This window comes from Cylas formicarius, unplaced genomic scaffold (assembly GCF_029955315.1).
Source record: "Cylas formicarius isolate icCylForm1 unplaced genomic scaffold, icCylForm1.1 PGA_scaffold_2__14_contigs__length_35257938, whole genome shotgun sequence".
Classification (NCBI taxonomy): domain Eukaryota; kingdom Metazoa; phylum Arthropoda; class Insecta; order Coleoptera; family Brentidae; genus Cylas; species Cylas formicarius.
Window position 1 is genome coordinate 2892590 of NW_026844319.1, and position 6546 is coordinate 2899135.

Genomic DNA, 6546 nt, shown 5'->3' on the forward strand with positions numbered 1-6546 from the left:
TTAAAAGATCAGTTCAAATTATTTGTACGAAAAAAATTGCGTCGCGCGTTGCGTTTTGTCGTTGTTGCCTTTAAAGACGGTAGTGGTTGACGCGTTTCCTTAATCATCCCATATAATTGATAAAGAAGTTTTGCAATGAACAAAAATTGATGGGTCCAATTTTTCTTTGTGGAAATTTGAGATAACAATTTGCTACTGTGTTGAATTCTTTTATTCCAAACAATAAAAACTTCAACAAATTGACTTCCTTTATTTTTGTGTTTTTAAGTGATTCATTAAACATGCTTAATTAATAGAGATAAATTTGTTTTACTAGTGTTTAGGGAGACGGGACAACTTTGAACAAATGGAGCATCGGTTTGTCTTCGCTTAACAGGCTTTCTCTTAATTGATCCACTGCTTCACCTATCGAATCAATGGAAACAAACGGCATCAATGGAAACAAAGAATTATTTTAGCATTGGGAGCAAAACTAAGCACAATAAACAGCTGGTGAAACTTCTGCTTCACTTGTAAGACATAGATTTGAACAAATAAGTGAGGAGAAGATTTGAATATTTCATTAAAAAACGAAATACTTGATTGTTAAAGAAGTTTTAAATTCCTTCTTCATCCAAAAACATTCGGTCCCGGTCACTGAGCAGAAAAGGTTACTCTTCTTCTTGGTCAATACCGTTAATCACAACAGAGCTTGGTTGAGGTGGTGGTGTTTCCACTTCGCGCTTGGTACGCCTGATCATTTTTTTCTGCATTTCCTGAGCAGTTTCTAAAAGAGTAGCAACTGTCCCATTTATGATTTGAATGGGTGAAATTGTTTTTATTTGCATCTGCTTCTCCTTTGACTAAAGTTAACTCTATTATTGCGAACGTGAACACCTTTGCACCTCCTCCTTGCTCACATTGATAAAACAAGATTTGATAATCTTAATTATTACATTAACTTATTCTTGTTTCCTTGGGATGTTATAGTCATATTTCTTATTTCTGAAAACAAATAATAGCTTAAAGTTACATTTATTTGTTTTCAAATGCTCTAACTTGAATTGAGCAGTTAAATTGCACCTACAGAAATACACGTACATTCCGATTTGTTATTATCATAAAAAAAGATTTATTTAATTACCAATGGAAAATAATGCAATTAGAGTTTTAGTTTTTTTAAATAAAATGATAAACTAAGTAAACAAACGAATTTTGCAACTAATATTGAGATTACCAAATCAATCCACCATATTTTTATGTTATGTCGTTGGTTGGATATGCCTAATTAATACAGCTAGATACGCTTTGTGAATTGCACTGGAATTCTTCAGAATTCTTCGGAATTCTACTAAATTCCACTGGAATCCCACGGAATTCTATGAAATTCCATTGGAATTCTATAGAATTTCACAAAAATTAAGGGAATGGCTAACGAAATTCCACCGAAATCCTACAGAATGCAACTAAATTTCACAAAATTCCAATGAAATCCCACAGGCCTCCATAAAATTCCATTAGAATTTGTTCGTACTGCATGAAGTAAATAAACAAATGTTAAAACTAACAATAAGATTACCCAATACAAAAGATTGAAATTCGCTTCGAGTTTTACTAGACTCAAATCAATACATTTTATATGTTTATGTTTTTATATTGTTGGTTGGTTTGTTGCATATGATCAATTAATACAGCTAGATACATTTTGGAAGTGTTTGGAAGTGTATTGGAATTCTTTTGAATTCATTGGAATGCCACTGGAATCCCACGCAATTCCACAAAAATCCATGGAATTGCACTAGATTCCGACATCATTTTACCAAATCGTACTGAATTCTACGAAATTCCATGATCTTCCACTGGAATCCTACAGACCTGCACGAAATTCCAATGGAATTTCTTCATGATGCATATTTCAATGTGGTTAACCCCTCCCCAATGTTATTGCGGAATATACGAAATACACAGGGACGGCGAGTAGCCAACAATGAATGTACCACAATTAGGTTTCGGCCTATGGAACATAACGCAAATTGGGCGGGTGTGTCACAACAAGGGGGTCGCTGATGGCCACAACAAATAGCCGTGGGTTGCGCGCGTACCTTTATAAACTTAACGTCCTCCAAGGTTAGCCCAACTCCTCGGTACTACAACTCTCAGATCAGTATGGCAGCTGGATGAAGAACCTAACTCTTCAATTGCCGCGGCTTGAAACTGTTTCAGGCTATTCCAGATATGTGGCTTCGCAGCCGGAAGCACTGAATAGTGAAAGGCAGTAAGCCACACGGCAACGGATAAAAAAAACGAAGGACACTGAGCGAGGAAGAAGAAAAAAACAAAACATAAAACAAAGGGTTCCGTAATATTTCCCGCTTACAATGAAGATAACCTACCTTGGCCACGAGGGTTTTCATAACATGTGCAACTAGCGGTACCCCTAAGAGTCTCTATATCGTTTTGGACAGATAAATCCCCTTTCGGGCAGCTTGTACTCAAAACACAACAAGTCGCAGTAGCCGTAGCCGAAGAATCGATCCCCAATCGCGAGAAATTTCCAATAAATAAGCAAATATAAGCTCCACTAGACTTCTGCTAGTCTCAAGTTCAAAGAGGTGAAAAAGTCTCAAAAAACCCAACCCTTGCCTTAAATATCTTTTCCTCACACCAACAAAATTGGAGCCAAACCGGGGACTGACAACCATGAAAAAATTGTCACGTTGGCCAACACTGCTAACGTGATATTCTATTCGGCTGCGAGTGGGAGTTTCCACTAAACCGGAAGTTAGTTATTTTTCCCTACGGAATGTGGTAAGAATAAAACGGAACCGTAATATTGGCCTAAATGCCCAATAAAGGATTATTTATTTAATTACCCATTGAAAATAGAATTGCAATTGAACTTTGCTAATTTTTTTTTAAATGAAAGAAAAAACCAAGTAAACAAACAAATGTATATAAGAGCAATAAAGAATAATATCCGCAGCGAGTTGTACTAGACCCAAATCAATTCGTTTTGTATTTTTATGTTTTATGTGGTTGGTTGGATATGCTTAATTAATACAGCTAGATACGTTCTGAGAGTGTTTGGACGTGCACTGAAATTCGTTCTAATTACACTGGAAGTCTTCGGATTTCATTGAAAGTCCACTGCAATTACAAAGAATTCTACGGAATCGCACTGTGATCCACCACAGTTCCACGGGCGTTTATTGAAATTCCACAAGATTCCATGGAATTTCACGGAATTTTACTGAAATGCTACAGAATACTACGGAATTCTACTAAATTCTGCGGGAATTCCTTCAGACTGCATAGTTCAGCACGGTTTACCCCTCGCCACAGCTATTTGTCTTAATTGCTCAACACACGATATAAATCTGGAGAAAGTCGAGGCGTCCGTTAATCATTTCTCCCCTCCCTCGTTTCCACGACAGCCAAATCAACAAACGGCCATCAAGCCGAAATCCCAATTTATATCGGAAAGAATTGGCACTCTCCGCTATAGGTAAAGTATCACGCGGCACCCTTTCAAGTGGTCCTTAAGTATTTCGAGTGTGTATCCGTGTAGTTTGCCCCACCGTTGTCCCTGGCAACCACACGCGCCGGTCCTGAAGGAGTTGCATGTTCTGCCGCCTGTCACTACGAGACAGTGACGTAGTTTCTTTCTCGTTTAAAATAAAAGTGCCAGTAAAAATGAAGTAGTGCTCGCGGATCGGGGTGGGGCGAAAGAAACTCGACACGACCCGCGATCACATTGGGTTTTATTGCGAAACGCTTTTTACGAGGGCCCAAGAACGATTGTATATTGGAATTCAAAACAGGCCGGGCAAAATTTCCTCGTAAAATAAAAAAAAAAAGATCGCGAATTCGTCCATGAACGGTCGATTTTGTCACGCGGGGTTACGACCCCTAAAAAAATGGCTATATACTGTTTTTATGTCGAGGAATATTAACAGAAAAATTTGATCTGCAGTGAGGTCACGTAACGATATCTTTTGAGAAACGCGATATGAAGAATATTAACAATAACAATCAAAAATGACTAGAGTTAGGTGGTCTCAGACTGTCACACATTGATTTATAAATACACCGCAAGTCATCATAGCATTACGGATTGTTATTAGTGTCCCAGTTTTTTGACTTATGAAGTTATTTTTAAAAATACATGATTTGGAAATCCTCATTTCCTTTTTATTTCTAATAACTTTACGTCAATTAGTTCTTGAAGTAATAATTTTTTTAAATAAGGAACTATTTTTTTTTAATCTGCGTCTTCTTTGGTGTGTTTTATTCATTATTGATTTCAATATAACTCATCACGTGAAATTGCACATTTTCCGATTTTATCTGTCTTTGCTTCACATCACTTTTCAGATTATATAGATTGCTGGTAGCTTCATTTTCCTAAAGGCAGTAGCGCCGTGTCTACATCCAATTTACGAAGTGGATCGGTCCCCATTTCTTCTGTTTTATACTTTTCTGCTGATTCTTCTTCCTTCTTTTCTATTGCTTGTATTCCCTTGCCAATTTAAGACTCTTCTCTTCTCAAAGCCTCCTTAACTTCTTCCGACCATCTTGATCTGGGTGTTGTCCTTTTTCTAATCCCGCGGTACCAGTATAACATTGAAAATATCGTTCGTCTCTCCTGCTCTTCACACATGCTCCAAGAACTTTACTCGTATTTCTTTAATCTTTAAGGGTTTTGATAAAATCTAATTCTTTCGCAGGTTTTTGTTAATATAAAAGGCTCTGTTGGCTGACGTTATTTTATCTTCAATTGCAGTATCTGTTTCTCCTCTACTAGATACCATTACTCCTAAGTATTTCACTTTGTTTACTGCTTCAAAGCTGTTATTTCATATTTTGAACAAATTATTATTAAGTGCTTCCTCGATCGATAGATCAGTATTTTCTATTCATTCAGTTCCGATCCGTTATTTTAAAGTTACTACGGACTAGGAAACTGATACGACCAAGAGAAAAGACATTATTAACTGTTTTTAATATTGAACTATGCATATCCCTACGTTTTTAACACTTACTTGGTTTCTACGTGCGGAAAATCTTTTGGTAATCTACACAATTCACGACTTTTATGATAGGCACTACAAATGTTAAATTAATACTATTATAGCCTATCTTTCGGTGCATGTGCAGCTGATTGCTTTGGTTACAGTCTTACGTTTGGTATGTATAGCATTCATATACGCAATTTATTCTTTAAACTACAAAAACTTAATACAGTTTTTGTTCTATTTTTCGTTAAACTTCCCTATTTTAGTCGAGCAGGAAAATTTAAATGTCTTAATATTAAGTAAAAGTTAAATATTCATGTTGGTTCTGATGTCATAAATATTCCCGGTTATACCTTCTGATAGGACAAGGAGAGGCGAAGAAGTGTTAAGAATCAAAATACATGTGAAATAGTACAATTTGACTTTAATGAAAATAATAACTTAGAATTATTATTTTTGAAAATTAACTTAAAGTCACTAAATATAGCAGTTGGGACTCTCTATCGATAAAAATATGAAAAATTTCATTGATGATTGTGAGAATATATTCTCTTTTGTATGTCCTAGCTTTGAGAGAGATGGGAGATCTTAATAAGGACTATTTAAATCCTGTCACTTCCTGCCTATAATCATTTAATTTATGTCAAATCATTAACAAACCCACAGAAATATTTAAAATCAACAATAAATTATTAGACTTTTATTTCTTGTACAGAATAAACGAATCGTATATCATGGTCCTACGTTTTGTGACTTCTTAATGGTTAAGTCAAAAACTCTCCCAAAATTTGTCAAATATAGTTTAATTCCAATTTGGCACAGCTTCATTGGTACTTATTGATTAGAGAAGATAATTTTTCAAAGAAACTTCCACATGCTACTGTAATGCTTTTTAGAAAACTTCTGGATTTCTCCTGTGTCGGTTTTTGCATAGTCGAAATTGCTGATGTTTCGCCAATAATCCTGTGGGCTTCTTCGTAGCTTGACTGAAACTGAAACAGTTTAGAGAGTTTAGAGAGATGATTGGCGAAACGTCAGCAATTTAGACTAAGCAAAAACCGAGGCAGGAGGAATCCAGAAGTTTTGTGTAGAGAGGATAATATTTACGATCGTCACGCTCCAATAAAAGAAATATGAGTTAGGAAACCCAAAGCTCCCTGGTTAATACATAGTCTGAAAATAATTATTCGCCTTACGAAAGTTTACTAGTACAAGAAACATAGCAGGATTTTAGCAGATATAAAAACTTCCGTAACTTTTCCTTTACATGTCTTCGTAAAGAAAAAAAAAGGCTTATATTGATCCATTAATAGCCAACAAAACGAATCCTAAAAAGCTGTGTGTGTGTGATTTTAATAAAGAAGCTGATAAATCGACACAAATTCCTAGGCACTTCTCTGATCCTCAAGAGATACCTATTTTTCAAGTTTCCTACAAACTATATAACTGCAAAAACCAAATTGATTGGATTTTAATGAAACATTCTTGACAACTCGCATTTTTTGAGATTTAGTACGTTTTTAGTTTCGCTATGTCTCACCCTGAGGAAGTG